Below are 15,933 nucleotides of genomic sequence, written 5' to 3'. Positions count from 1 at the left end.
GCGCGGCCTCCCCTCGTCTCCTCCTCGCGGCGTCTCCTCTCTTCGCGCTCCCGCGCGCGGTCTTAAGTTCAGGCTCCCGCCCGGCGTCTGACGTTAGATGCCGGGGGCGGGGCCTATGATGCGGTGAGCGCCGATTGGCTCGCCGCGCCCCTCTCCGATTGGCTGCCGCTCCGGGAGCCGCGATTGGCTCCCGGAGGGCGCCAACATTCAAATGCCCCCGCAGCCTCTGGTCCGGTGCAGGGAAAAGGGTAATCCCTGCACCGGACACCCGCCGCCGCCACGCACCCAGCGCTGGGGACTGTGCCCACAGGGCACATCTCTACAATGGCATCAGTAATCCGCTGTGCAACAGGATGGTGATGGTGACAAGTGGCATTATAAGGTAGTGAGGAAGGGGGGGGTGCGGCCCCCACGGGGGGGGGGGGGGGTTTGACACCAAAATGCCAGCCCCGCAGCAGTGACAGGAGCCGGGTGCTGCAGTGTGACAGTCTCCTGCAGCACTCGGCTCCTGTTTATATGAAATTTAAGCAATAATAATAATATCTTTTGAATGTGCCATCACTGTGTTCTCTTGCCTTATTCTCCTTTCTTTTATGCAGTTGCTCTGTATTCTCGGTGGAATATCATATAGGATAAAATAAAAACTAATTATATTCTCTCCACTTGTGATCTAAAATTTATGTTTTAATGTAAACTGTTTCTATTATTAAATATAACTTGGAAATGGATGCAATTAGGCTGGTACAGTATATCGGCTACAAACTCATCGACGTACACATGTATGAATAATAGTCATTATATAAATGGGGTTTAGTATGTTATGCCGGCACTTAGGACCCGGCGCCCAGCATCCCCGTGCCGGAGATCCCGACTGCCGCCATGCAGGCAGTGGGGTGAGCGCAAAAGAGCCCCTTGCGGGCACGGTTCTCCCTCCAGGGGTGTCGTATTCACCCCAAGAGGGAGAATAGTTGTCGGTATGCCAGCTGTCGGGATTCCGGCGTCGGTATGGTGAGCGCCGGGATCCCAACAGCAGGCATATCAAATGCCTCCCATATAAATGCGAGAATAGTTGACTCTTATGCACTATGATTCCTAGTATAGTGGATACAAAACTTGCCCTTTCAATTGATACAATAACTGCTTGTTACATACTGTGAGACAAACTTCTAAACCTGATACATTTGTATGTATTACACCACGGTTGTGTCTATGTAACCTTCGTGCTCAGGACCTGGAAGTGACAAAACGAGAGGGCAGGAGAGAACTTCCGCCCTTTCAGCAAATACTGTAAATGCTTTCTTCATTCTCCGTTCGTTTGGGGTAATTTTTATTTCTCTATGCAGCATTGGACGCTCGCCACGCTTCGGGTTCGGTGTTTCGCTCCGCTCGCCACACTTTACTATTCCAAATAGATTGTGACATGGTCCCAGGGGGTTATGGGAAAGGTCCTCTCCACGAAGGTAAACTAGATGCTACCATTACACCACAGGCACTGCTGTACTCTTTAGACAACCACTGGCACAAGACAGTTTAGAATAAACCCGTCTGAATCTGGAATTATTTCCGTATATATTATATTTCCCAGCACACTGCTGACCAGGTTTACAGCTGATATAATAGTGGCCCTCATTCCGAGTTGTTCGCTCGCAAGCTGCTTTTAGCAGCTTTGCACACGCTAAGCCGCCGCCTACTGGGAGTGAATCTTAGCTTATCAAAATTGCGAACGAAAGATTAGCAGAATTGCGTATAGACACTTCTTAGCAGTTTCTGAGTAGCTCCACACTTACTCGGCATCTGCGATCAGTTCAGTCAGTTTCGTTCCTGGTTTGACGTCACAAACACACCCAGCGTTCGGCCAGACACTCCTCCGTTTCTCCAGCCACTCCCGCGTTTTTCCCAGAAACGGTAGCGTTTTTTCGCACACACCCATAAAACGGCCAGTTTCCGCCCAGAAACACCCACTTCCTGTCAATCACATTACGATCACCAGAACGAAGAAAAAACCTCGTAATGCCATGAGTAAAATACCTAACTGCATAGCAAATTTACTTGGCGCAGTCGCACTGCGGACATTGCGCATGCGCTTTAGCGACTAATCGCTCCGTTGCGAGAAAAATATAACGAGCGAGCAACTCGGAATGACCCCCAGTGTCCTTTTAGAATAGTAAGATGGTATTTCTCTTAAGCAGGGTATCAATTGAATGTAATTCTATGCACATTTATATTATATTACTACTGTGCAATTACTGAGGTTGATACATATAGGCCCTCATTCCGAGTTGATCGGTCGCAAGGCGAATTTAGCAGAGTTACACACGCTAAGCCGCCGCCTACTGGGAGTGTATCTTAGCATCTTAAAATTGCGACCGATGTATTCGCAATATTGCGCTCACAAACTACTTAGCAGTTTTAGAGTAGCTCCAGACTTACTCTGCCTGTGCGATCAGTTCAGTGCTTGTCGTTCCTGGTTTGACGTCACAAACACACCCAGCGTTCGCCCAACCACTCCCCCGTTTCTCCGGCCACTCCTGCGTTTTTTCCGGAAACGGTAGCGTTTTCAGCCACACTCCCATAAAACGGCCTGTTTCCGCCCAGTAACACCCATTTCCTGTCAATCACATTACGATCGCCGGAGCGATGAAAAAGCCGTGAGTAAAAATACTATCTTCATAGCAAAGATACTTGGCGCAGTCGCAGTGCGAATATTGCGCATGCGCACTAAGCGGAATTTCACTGCGATGCGATGAAAAATACCGAGCGAACGACTCGGAATGAGGGCCATAATACCAACACTGCTTTATGAATAAAGCAGTGGTTTATTGTATTTTATATATGCCCAGATCATAACTGTTTGCAGGTGTGTAACTAACAATAAACGTTTTGTATATCTCCAGCACGTGTTCTCATATATATCTGATGCCTTTTTGCACTTGGGATACTTTAAAATTTAAATATTGTCTCATTAGGCTGCTACAGTATATCTAGCTAGAAACAATGAAATCCTGATATACACTTTATGATATTCCTCTCTCTATCGCTCCATACTCAGGTGGTAATAATAGAACTATATCAGCATGTCACAAATAACTTCTGACCAAAAGTGCTTGATATACCACTTCCACATCCCCATATATTTATGCAACATACACAGTGTAGGGAACAATCATATCACAATGTTCAGAGCTACAGGATATTAATATTCAATAGTACTGGCGGCACACGGCTACAGCAGAGCATAGGAACACTTGAACTCAATAAAAGAGTATAATAAACGACATATGAGAATACGAGACGGCACACGGCTTGTTTTTAATCTTTCTTTATTTTTGTACATAAACATTTTGTTTTGTTTTTCTATCACTTTTTTCTATTGTTGTTATTAAATTTTATACTTCGCTTAGCATGACCCTAATGTAGGGTCATTATGATACTACATGTGGAATACTAATAAAAGGATTAAGCTCCACGTGGGTATCGGACTCTTAGATATATGGAAAAAAACATTCTCTTAAAAATATAGAAATAAAGTAAACAATTTTAATAAAATATTACACATGTGATAGGGAAAGAGTGCACCCATCAGCAGACTGGTTCCTTTTTTCTTCTTCTTGCACTTTAATTTATTCATTGAACCAGGGGGTAGCCCCGGTGTACCAATTAACATGAAAATACTCATTACATAACAATGGGATATACACATTTTCTATAATTACTAATACTAAAAATATCATCTTAGTGCGGGATTTCCTATTCTTCATAATCATTGGTGAGGAACCGACATTACAGGAAAACTGTCTCCGGGGGCAGCCCAGCATCTCTGGAGATGCTGGGCACACCCCAAGAGTGATGATTGCAAGATCCTTGCAAGGCCGCGACCCCTCTTTATATGGACACGCCCACTTTATGTATGCCCCCTTTTCCCTGCAAGTGCACCTCCAGTGTTCGGGAGATCCAGAGTGCGCACTGGGTGTCACCACACACAGTGACGCCTCTGATGGTCACCACTGTTGTATTTATAATGGGTGCAGTCCATGCAGGACCCCAGGGTCCAGGGAGGCTCACAATGCACATCCTGAACCCATTTTCTTTAAATATTTACCCTCCAGAGTCCCACACTGGCAGCAGCAGCGTGGCAGAAATCACCAAGAAAATGGCATGGCAGACATTTTCCTGGAATTTTGTGCACGCGCAATAAGAAATTGAAAATGGTCAATGCACCATTTTCCCAGAGACCTGTGAATACGCCAGTGCCGTAACTAGGCATTTTAGCGCTGTGTGCAAGAAACGACATTGGCGCCCCCCCCATGCAAGATAGGGGCAGTGCGCGCCGTAGGTGCGCGAAAAATATATAGGGGCGTGGCTTCATGGGGAAGGGGCGTGGCCACAAAATAATAGCAATTCATACTACGGTGCACAGTAGTCTCCATTATTCAAATTACGCTGCACAGTAGCACCACTACACCAGGTAGAGCCCCTTTTATACATTACAGCAGACAGCGTCCCCCTTTTCACACATTACAGCAGACAGTCCCCCTTTTTACACATTGCGGCAGCCAGTCCCCCTTTTTACACATTGCGGCAGCCAGCCCCCCTTTTTACACATTGCGGCAGCCAGTCCCCCTTTTTGTTTTTACACATTGCAGCAGCCAAGCCCCCTTTTTACACATTGCGGCAGCCAGTACCCCTTTTTACACATTGCGGCAGCCAGGACCCCTTTTTACACATTGCGGCAGCCAGGACCCCTTTTTACACATTATGGCAGACAGTGTCCCCCAGAGAGAGAGAGAGAGAGAGATATACTTACCTTCTCCCCGCTGACAGGCTCCTCGTGCTGGCATCTCCCTCTGTGCAGTGTGCAGGCATCGGACAAGGAGGAGGAGGGAGGGGGACTGGAGCCGCAGCAGCGCTATATGTCATTGGTAGTAAGCTGCAGCATCCCCCTCTCCTTCCGTATTGGTTGCCTGGCGCTGCTGTGGATGCTGGGATGGAGGAACCGCATCCCAGCATCCACAGCAGCGCCGGGCAGCCTATACGGAAGGAGAGGGGGATGCTGCAGCGGCGCTTACTACCAATGAAATAGCGCTGCTGCGGCTCCAGTCCCCCTCCCTCCTCCTCCTTCTCAGCTGCCTCCGGCGCTTCTCTCTCCTCCAGCGCGGCTGCGGCGCACGGCGCGGACTTCAGAGGCGGCATGTAATGAGTCAATTTGACTCATTACATGCCGCTGGCCGTGCGCCCTCAGGGCAACTGCGCTGTGTGCCAAGCCCACTTGGCACACACGTAGTTACGGCCCTGGCATACGCACTCGATTCTGGGACAGTGCTAGGTTCCCTTAGTGAACCTAGTGCTTAGAGCAGGCATGTCAAACTCAATGGTCATCCAGCTGTTGTAAAACTACAAGTCCCAGCATACTTTACCAGCTGATCAGTTGAAGGTATTCTGCCAAAGCATGCTGGGACTTGTCGTTTCACAACAGCTGGAGGGCCACGAGTTTGACATGCCTGGCGCGGTCCATCAGTACAGGGGCCCCTCAGGGCTGTGTCCTCTCACCCCTGCTCTTCTCCCTGTACACAAATGACTGTACCTCAGAGGCGCAATCAGTAAGGATCATCAAATTTGCCGATGACACCACCGTCATCGGCCTCAAGGATGGGGACGAATCGGCCTATAGACGGGAAGTAGACCGGCTGGCCCAGTGGTGCATCCACAACAACCTTGACCTCAACCCCCTCAAAACTGTCGAGATGATAGTGGACTTCAGGAAGAAGTCATCTAGTGCACCTCCGCTAACGATTGCTGACAGTGTGGTATCGCTAGTGGACTCCTTCAAGTTTCTAGGGACCACAATCTCCAGGGACCTTAAATGGGGGTCCAACACTGACGCCACTGTTGGGAAAGCGCAGCAGAGGTTGTTCTTCCTCAGGCAACTAAGGAAGTTCAACATCCCACAGAAGCTCCTGCTCCTCTTCTACTCCGCGATTGTGGAGTCGGTACTGTGCTCCTCGATACTCGTATGGTACAGCTCCGCCAGCGCGAGGGACATATGCAGGCTCCAAAAGGTGGTCAGAACCGCAGAGAAGATCATCGGGGCCGACCTTCCCTCAGTCCAGGACCTGTACTTGTCCAGAGCTAAAAAGCGGGCAATGAAGATAGTAAAAGACCAGCTACACCCCGGCCACAGCATGTTTAACTTGCTTCCTTCAGGCAGGCGTTACAGGGCTGTCCCCGCCAGATCCACCAGAAGCCTCAAAAGTTTCTTTCCCCAAGCTGTCCGCCTGCTGAACTCCTGAACATTGACTGACTAGACGTACATGTAACTCACTTGTGTCCCTACGGTATACCTATCTGTGTAACTTTACTTGCCCCCCCCACACACACACACACACACCTGCTTACCTGTTACCTACTTGGCTGTTGTATAGCAAACCGAAGACAAATTCCTAGTATACGTAAGTATACCTGGCCAATAAAGCTGATTCTGATTAGAGTCTACAGCACTGACAGCTAGAGAGGAGGGTCCCACATGGACACTGCACTTGGGCCTCCTCCTCTCTTGAGGCATTCCTGAGGGTGACTGTCATACTTGGTTCCTCTTGCAAATGCTTGTTTCACAGTCATGAGGTGGTTGATGATGAGGGTGTTGGCGGTGGAGATTGCATGTTCTCGTCCAAACTGCTGGTAGCTGATGCTGAACTGCTTGTTATTATTTTACAGGATTTTGCTAAACGTTTTTTTCCTCTTATGATTTTTGCATCCAATAGGGATACCATGCACCCAGTAACACAACCCTTATATAAGCTGTGACTTGCTTAATAATAGCACACTAAGCAAATTAGAAAAGTAAGACAGTCAATTTATTTATTTATTTTTTACACAGTGGGAACAAGAAAAGGTCACCATTGCCGGAATTATTATGTAGCACAGATAGGGTGTAACACGCACCTAGTAACACCTAGTAACACAACACTAATATACTGTAGGCTGCATCTCAACATAACACACACACTTCTTAAATAAACTAATTAAATTAGAAAAACAGGAAAAAAAAGTTTTTCTAATTGTTGTTTTTTTTAATAACTGGAAAGCATTCAAATGCTGGGTTCTTGGGCTGAAGCTTAGACACAGCAGAGTATTGTTTCAACAGATAATCTAAAATCAACACTGTCTCTGCCCAGGCTCAAACACAGTTGACACACAATATTGCAGATTATTTTCCTTTAGGAAAACTAATAAAAGTGCAGGATAACTTTAGCCATCAAATAGCCTTTAGTTGCTTAACTTGTTTTTGCTGAGTGACAATGATGCCTGCAGCCAGTCATCCTTCCCAGGTACCTACTCCTATCTCTCCAGCTATCTATTTAAGAAACCAACTGTAAACACTAATCCCTAATGGCACCCTAATGGCATTTATTTTTATTTTTTTTACACAGTGCTCCAGCCCTGTCTCACAACCCCTCCATCCGCTCTCCAATGTGAAATGGCACCTGATCACAAATTAAGGACTTTTATGCAATCCAAATCACGCAAGTGCCGTCTCCAGGAAAATGATGCGTTAACTCATTCTGGGATCCGAGTTTGGCGGTAAGACCCGAGCCGGCACTTGGAAACACTCATCCCCAATGTTCGTGTTTGTTCGGTTTTTGTTACACCTAAGCCGCTCATCTCTAATTTTGCCTAGGGTAGTGCATGGATGAGTGCATCAAGATGGCTGCATGTGAAAATGTTCATCTTCTGACTCTGACTGGAAGTTCCCGGTGGGTCATGCTGAATGTGGGCTTATACCCAGTGGTGCAATCAAGGTGGTACGGGGTGGTATGGCATACCGTTAATAAATTTGTAACCGGTACGCCGTACCCCCTACCGCCGCCAAGACACAGTATGACCCATTTTCATGTCCAGGAGTGACGGAGACTGCTGCCAGATCCAGCACAAGCAGATCCTTCACACTCACAGCTGCCGGTGGGTGGAACAATAAAGTTTTGTTGAGACCCAGCGGCATGATGTCATTACGTCACGCCGCTGGACACTGTGAAGAGGAGCCGAGGAGCCACCCGCACAGAGCAGGCATGCCGCTGGAGGTAAGTATGGGCTGGGCTGGAGCTGAAAACAAGGAGGGGGCTGATGTTGGACACAGGGAGGCTGATAATACACACAGAGGGAGAGTCTGATGATAGACACAGAGGGGAAGCCTGATGATGGACACAGAGGGGGAGCCTGATGATAGAGGGGGAGCCTGATGATAGACACAGAGGGGAAGCCTGATGATGGACACAGAGGGGGAGCCTGATGATAGAGGGGGAGCCTGATGATAGACACAGAGGGGAAGCCTGATGATAGACACAGAGGTGGAGCCTGATGATGGACACATAGGTGGAGCCTGATGATGGACACAGAGGGGGAGCCTGATGATAGAGGGGGAGCCTGATGATAGACACAGAGGTGGAGCCTGATGATGGACACATAGGTGGAGCCTGATGATGGACACAGAGGGGGAGCCTGATGATGAACACCTGAGGTGGAGCCTGTCAATGCAGTCCATTGAAGCTGCGGTTTGCGCATGCGCAGTAACATAGCCGTTACTGCGCATGTGCCTGTCCCAGCATCTGTAAACTACATTATACAGATGCCGGAACCCCGGCGGGGGCAGGGACTATGGAGAAGGGACCTGGCAGCATGGCCAGCGGTAGCCCCCCTCCTCCACAGAGGTAGGAGCTGCTGCTGGTCCTATCTCTCCCCGCTGCCTACAATGGGGAAGGGGGGGCAGCAGGATCTGGCACACCCCCTGGGTATCAACCAGGCATCGGTAAAGAGATCCCACTTCCCACCCCCTCTCTGTGCCACAGGTATCAGAATCCTGGTGCTTGGAATGCCGGCAGTCAGAATACCGACAGCAGCATCCTGACGCACAGGATCCTGACACCTGGAAGGTAAGTAGACTAACCCTACCCCCCTAACCCTAACCCTCCCTTCCCGCAGCCTGATCCTATCTTCCCGCAGCCTTACCCTAACCACCACCCCCCACAGCCACCTCAACGCAGCCTACCCCTAACCCTCCCAGGTGGTGCCTAACCCTTCCTTCCTGCATACTAAACCTAACACCCCCACCCACCCCCGTGGCCTGACCCTAAGGAGCATGTTTGGGATGCACCTGGGACAGTATACAACATCCATTGCATGAATGCCAGATTTATTGTGAAGACAGATAGATAGATAGATAGATAGATAGATAGATAGATAGATAGATAGATAGATAGATAGATAGATAGATAGATAGATAGATAGATAATATTATATTGGTAGAGCTGTAGCATACTCTGGTGTGAGCTCGACCACATGAAGAGAGACAAATTGATTTTACTGGACTTAAGTATAGCTTTACTCAAACAAATCAATCTGCTTGTAAGGAAAGATGCTGTGGAGAGAACATACTGAATTTGGCAGCAGAAAGAGGATATGGATTCATTTACATTAGGCTGCCCTTTTTGTGACTATTTATATTTTTGGGAGCATATAATTATTTTACATTTAACAACAGGTGATACTTTATGTTTTTCTGATAAATTCTGAAATTCTTTTTCTGTATGAGTCCACACCACAGCTCCAGCGGTTACTGCTCAATGGATCTGGCTTCTTAATGCTCCATCTCAATCTTCCTTCCCCATTATTAGAGAGCATCATTACATGGGAGACAGGATGAATAGTGACCCAGCAAATGATGGGTCCAGATTACCAGCATAGATACATTTTACTGTTCACAAGTATTCTATGAGATGTGCAGGTTCAGATTTGCTCTGTTGTATTCGCCAAACTAGCGCAAGTTCGGATGCATCCAGCTTTATCAGATTGGCTATTCAAAACCCGAGAGAGCTGATAGATAATAAGTGCTTTTTTTTTGATATCTGAGTAAAACCGAGTAAATCCAACCCCGCTCATCTCTTATATTATCACAAGGATCACATTGCAATTACTAGTTTATTTATATAGATGTTGTATGAATCTTACTCTTCTTTCTTCTTACTCTTTCAGACCAGAGATTTCTGCGGACCCCCATGTTTGGGTTTTGCTTCTAATTCATCATTGTGTTTTGGTATTGTCAAAACCACCCTCAAGTGTTTTTGTTCAGTTTTGGATTCCTTTAAAACCGATCAAAATCAATAAATATTATTTTTTTTAAAAATCAATAAAACATCTAAAATCAGCACTAAGGGGTCTATTAATTAAATATTGGTGAGAGACAAAGTGGATGAACATAAAGTACTAACCAAACAGCTCCTGTCATTTTTCAAACATTGGGGCTTATGTACTAAGCCTTGGAGGGAGATCAACTGGATTGAGATAAGTACCAACCAATCAGCTCCTGTCACTTTTCAAACACAGCCTGTAACATGGCAGTTAGGAGCTGATTGGCTAGTACTTTATCTCCATTCACTTTATCTCGCTTTAAGTCTTAGTAAATAGACCCCTAAAGGTTTACTATATAAAACAGGACCCATGATGTAATCACCTGGTTACAAGCACCAGGTCCAGCTTTTAAGGGCACCACTTCACTGGTCAGCAACTTCTCCACTTTATATCTATAGTACTTGATAAACCTCCCCCTTAGAGACATTACTTGTATAAAATCTTCGTAAAGCCATCACTCCTACCAATCGTTGCATGAGCAAAGTCGGAATAAGTTTCTCTACTATAGATTGAAGAGTCTTGTTTGGTTTACCTGTTTACCATCTTTGTTCCCCATGATTCTTAATTCTCAAACATAGTGACTTCGACAAAGTTCCTCATGATTCTTCTTTACCATAAGGGCTGTACCGGCACTTACAAAAGTATAAATATGGTGAAAGTTACAAAATAAAAAGGGGCAATTTTTGTGTGACATTTATCACTCTGTAAGTGGCCCTACACACTTAGCAATTACACTGAAAGATATGAACGCTCTCGTTCATTAATGAATGAGATATCGTTCACATCTTTCAGTGTGTATGCACCAACGATGAATGATGCACAGTACCGCTCTCGTTCATCGTTGGTGCCAGCTCGTTTATACATGCATGCCAATATGGACAACCTCGTCCATATCAGCATGCAGGGCTATGGGGCCGGGTAACAGGGGAGTGAAGAAACTTCACTCTCCCTGTCACATCCCCCCCCCCTCTCCCCTGCCAGGGTGTCCATCGGCCGTAACGGCTGTCGGTCACCGTTCCCGGCAATCCGCAGGTGTGTAGGGCTCATAAGAGTCTATGGTCTATTCGTGAAGTAGTGAAAAGAGTGGAGAACTAAGCCAGTGGAGAAGTTGCCCATGGTGACCAATCAGATGCTCTATATAATTTTATAGTATGCAAATTATAAATGTTATGTGAATGCTGATTGGTTGCCATGGGCGACTTCTCCACTGGCTCACTTCTCCACTCTTTTCACTGCTTCATGAATAGACCCCCAATTTCCTTAATTTAGTTGGTTCAACTGCCAATATAAATATAAAGCATAACAGGTATTAACCTCACTGTACACTGACCCTCAGACCCAATATTCTGTATAATAACAATATAATACACACAGGGTAGCAGTTATAGTTAGGGTTTGTCCAGGTGACATTTTCTCTGATTGCATTAGACATGGAACATGAGGGGAGAAACTGTGCAGATTAGAGGCATCTATTGCTCTATTGATTCCAATGCTGTGTATGTGATTTAACATCTCAGCAGCAATTTATCCTTTTGCTGAACTATTGAATATTACACTGCATAGCTATTTACTGTAAAAAAATAAAAATAAAAAGTACTATTGTGGCACAAAAATCCACAAAAGTACTACTGTATAGTATGAATGTTAGTAACCTTGTATTTTTTTATACTAGTCGGGCTTTCCTGAATCTATATACAGTAAGGTCTATGCCCCAATTCAGGTTCTTGTAGAGAACTGCTCTCACTGTAAAGAATCCTTCGGCAGTTGTTAATGACATTTCTTCTTATGCCTCCGAAGATTGTACCCTGAGTGCATATGTGATACTGACCAAAGGTTTTCTTGTGCATTTATTTATACACAGTGTCCAAATTCCCCTTTCTCATTTTTATGTACGCCCAATTTAATTTGAGTACTAATTTTGCTTAAAAACACTTGTTTATAGAATTTATCCACTTTTTTAGAAGAATGCATATAACAACCATTTGACCCAATTTAAGTACCGCAAAGTTTTTTTTTTCTATGACCACTATAGACTGCTATACTCTTCCTATATTGGCTTTTTTCGAGGTACAGGCAGATTTCCTCATTTTCTCCTACACTTTCTCTGGTTTTAACGGCAAGAATTTTAGCAAGAATCCTGTTTTCACAAATCTGCAATAGGACAGACTGGACTGCTGGAGCGCGCAAACTCGCAATAAGCTGCTTTTCGCTGTCATTTTTTGGTGATGTCTGTGAAAAGTTCAATCACAGTAAATTACTGTGTTATCGCAGCTAATTTAATTCCCCCCTACCTGCTACGATTGTTCTCCCTCTCCTTCGAGAAGGGGGCATCCAGGGGTCAATCACTATAACTTCGGCTCATATCTAATGTCCCCCGTTGAAGTGTAGATTCTCCCATTGTGTGTGTGTATGTATATATATATATATATATATAGTTGAGAGTTAAAGAGCAATGTGGGTGAATCTATTTGTTCAAAATAGCCACTAGGGGGAACTCCAGAACTCCACACAGCAAATTAAATCCACACAGAGAATTTGGGATACTACAGTGGCTGAGCTCCTTTGAAGGGTAATTCTGTTTCTGTAGGCAGTTTATATGGCGTTACCCTCATGTAGAGTAGAGAGGGGGGGGGGGGGGAATTAGGCAACTGCTGGGTGGTATTTGAAAGACAAGATTCAGCCTGCAATAGTGCTCCCCCCACCAGGGTAAGATGGCCGCCATCTGTGGTCTTAGGAGAAGGAACTCACAGCAGGTGGCCTCCTCTGTGCCGCAGATTTATACTGTGTGTCACAGGTTGGTGAGCCAAGGAGGTCACCTGGTCGACACACCAGGGCTGGAGGGAGCCACTTCAGCTGAGGAAGGAGCAGGCGCTGCCCGGGTCTAACTTCTGTCTGTAATCCAGAGAGCTCTCTCAACTCCGGGTGTCCCTGCTGTCACAAGGCGGCGGGTGTGGAGGTTTCAGCAGGCTCCAGGAGAGCTGAGTTGAGGAGTGTAGATCCTGCAGCAGGGTCAGAGGTGGGATCAAGAGCCAGAGCCGGGGGGCAAGATGGTGGGTGTGGCAGCTCCAACCGTCACACCCTGGACAGCGATCCCCGCCGAGTCCGGGCACAGCTCTACCCGGTCCACAAGCGATATAGGAGGCACTCCAGGAGGCGACCGCAGGAACAGGACCACGCAGGATCCGCTCACGGGCACCGGCCAAGATCCCAGTGGCAGACGGGCCGGGCAAGTAAATCGAGGCCACGGCTTCTCAGCCTCACAGGCCCCAAGTCAGATTCTCCTCAGCAGGGACTCCGGGCGGCCAACGACTTGTGCCCACGGGTGCAGGTAGGCAGTGAGAGGGGAACAGGGGTGTAGATGGTGGCACTTCTTCCAGGGAAGGTAGAGTTTTAAGGCAATGCTGCAGGAGCTACAGCACTGCGTGTCCTCACGCTCTGCCAGCCAGACCACGCCCCCCAAAGTATTTCTTATAACTTTTAAAGCAATTGAAGTAAACACTTTCAACACTTGCTATGACTTCCTCATGCTTATCATAGACCAAGGTCTGTATGTCAATTACTTTAAAAGTTATACAAAAAACTTTGGGGCTAATAGTGAGTGAACCACTCTGTATTTACCTTGGTTATCAATTATGCTTTCATTTATAGCCAAATTACATTTCTTTAAAAAAAAATCAGAACTCTATCCTTTGTGTCAAAAGGTTTTGTTATCATTGGTTGAATCCCACCATAGATAGTAAAACAGAAACCTCTAGGGCAGTGATTCACAAACTTTTTTTGAATATGGCTGTATCTGCATACAAAATGCTACGTTACAGTGATTTCCATAAATACACTGTAATATAGTTGTCATATGCAGATACAGACGCTGTCACACACAGAATATAGGCATGCTGCATATCATTTTAATCAGAAGAAGCTGCTTGTGCCCCTAGGCATTTGTCTAGTTTGCCTATGCCTACGGCTGGCTCTGAGTAGAATAGACTGTACAATAGGGGTCATTCCGAGTTGATCGCTCGCAAGCAACTGTTAACTGCACTGCAATCAGATAGTCGCCACCTATGGGGGAGTGTATTTTCGCTTTGCAAGTGTGCAACGCTTTTGCAGCCGACGGCACAAAAAGTTTGTTGCAGTTTCTGAGTAGCTCTGGACTTACTCAGCCGCTGCGATCACTTCAGTCTTTTTGGTCCCGGAATTGACGTCAGACACCCGCCCTGCAAATGCTTGGACACGCCTGCGTTTTTCCAAACACTACCTGAAAATGGTCAGTTGACACCCATAAATGCCCTCTTTCTATCAGTCACCTTGCGATCGGCTGTGAGAATGGATTCTTCATTAAATCCATCGCCCAGCACTAATCCTCTGTGCACCCATACGACGCGCCTGCGCATTGCGGTACATACGCATGCGTAGTTTTGCCGAGTTATAACCTGATCGCAACGCTGCAAAAAGTTGCTAACAAGTGATCAACTCGGAATGACCCCCATTATACCATCCTCTATAACTGAGTAGAAGCAGTACAAAAAAAGATATTTCATTGTCTCTGCAATCTATCTCTGTAGCTAATACGCTATAAAATGAGATATTGTCACACAATTAATTCTTGCATATTTCTTTAAAATAATTCAGATACTGTAGTCATTTAATTTCAGCAGATAAGGTAAATCACACTTGTTAGTTTATAATGTATTTTATTTGTCTCTAGTCCAGGGGGTCCCAAACGTGATCCTCAAGGCACCCTAGTGGTCCAGGTGTTAAGGATAACCTTGTTTGGGCACATGTGGGTTAATTAGTACCACAGTAAAATTTGATTTAATCATCTGTGCTCAATCATGGCTGTCCCTAAAAACCCGGTCTATTAGGGTGCCTTGAGAACCCTCTGCTGTAGTCATTTCTTCATTCACTATGACAGTATCTAGAGATGTGCACCAGAAATTTTTCGGGTTTTGTGTTTTGGTTTTGGATTCGGTTCCGCGGCCGTGTTTTGGATTCGGACGCGTTTTGCCAAAACCTCCCTGAAATTTTTTTGTCGGATTCGGGTGTGTTTTGGATTCGGGTGTTTTTTTTACAAAAAACCCTCAAAAACAGCTTAAATCATAGAATTTGGGGGTCATTTTGATCCCATAGTATTATTAACCTCAATAACCATAAATTACACTCATTCTAAGTCTATTCTAAACACCTCACACCTCACAATATTATTTTTAGTCCTAAAATTTGCACCAAGGTCGCTGGATGGCTAAGCTAACCGACACAAGTGGCCGACACAAACACCTGGCCCATCTAGGAGTGGCACTGCAGTGTCAGACAGGATGGCACTTCAAAATAATTGTCCCCAAACAGCACATGATGCAAAGAAAAAAAGAGGCGCACCAAGGTCGCTGTGTGGGAACTGGACTGCGGGTGCTCCTTCCAGCACTTGCAGGGGGCGTGCAAATGGTGGAAGGCGCAAGCTCTTCCCGTCCAGTGTTGGGAAGGTCAGGCATCGCAACCGACACAATTGAACTCTCCTTGGGGATTTGTGATTTAGAAGAACGCACAGTTCTTTGCTGTGCTTTTGCCAGCTTAAGTGTTTTCATTTTTCTAGCGAGAGGATGAGTGCTTCCATCCTCATGTGAATCTGAACCACTAGCCATGAACATAGGCCAGGGCCTCAGCCGTTCCTTACCACTCCGTGTCGTAAATGGCATATTGGCAAGTTTACGCTTCTCTTCAGACGCTTTCAATTTAGATTTTTGGGTCATTTTACTGAAC

At 46.1% G+C, this 15,933-nt stretch overlaps 1 long non-coding RNA gene across 1 annotated transcript in view; it reads left to right on the top strand.

The window, feature by feature from the left end:
- The window catches only part of LOC134965563 (uncharacterized), a 28,722-nt gene extending 18,619 nt beyond the window's left edge, over positions 1-10,103 (top strand). Inside the window, exons 2-3 of the long non-coding RNA XR_010188437.1 lie at positions 7,428-7,578; positions 10,024-10,103. This is a non-coding gene — a long non-coding RNA (uncharacterized LOC134965563). The remainder of the gene's footprint in view (positions 1-7,427; positions 7,579-10,023) is intronic.
- Positions 10,104-15,933: the final 5,830 nt, after the last annotated feature.

The sequence above is a fragment of the Pseudophryne corroboree genome, chromosome 10, assembly GCF_028390025.1.
Source record: "Pseudophryne corroboree isolate aPseCor3 chromosome 10, aPseCor3.hap2, whole genome shotgun sequence".
NCBI lineage: Eukaryota > Metazoa > Chordata > Amphibia > Anura > Myobatrachidae > Pseudophryne > Pseudophryne corroboree.
The sequence above is the reverse complement of the archived record's forward strand: the minus strand, read 5'-3'. Positions and strand labels throughout refer to the sequence as shown.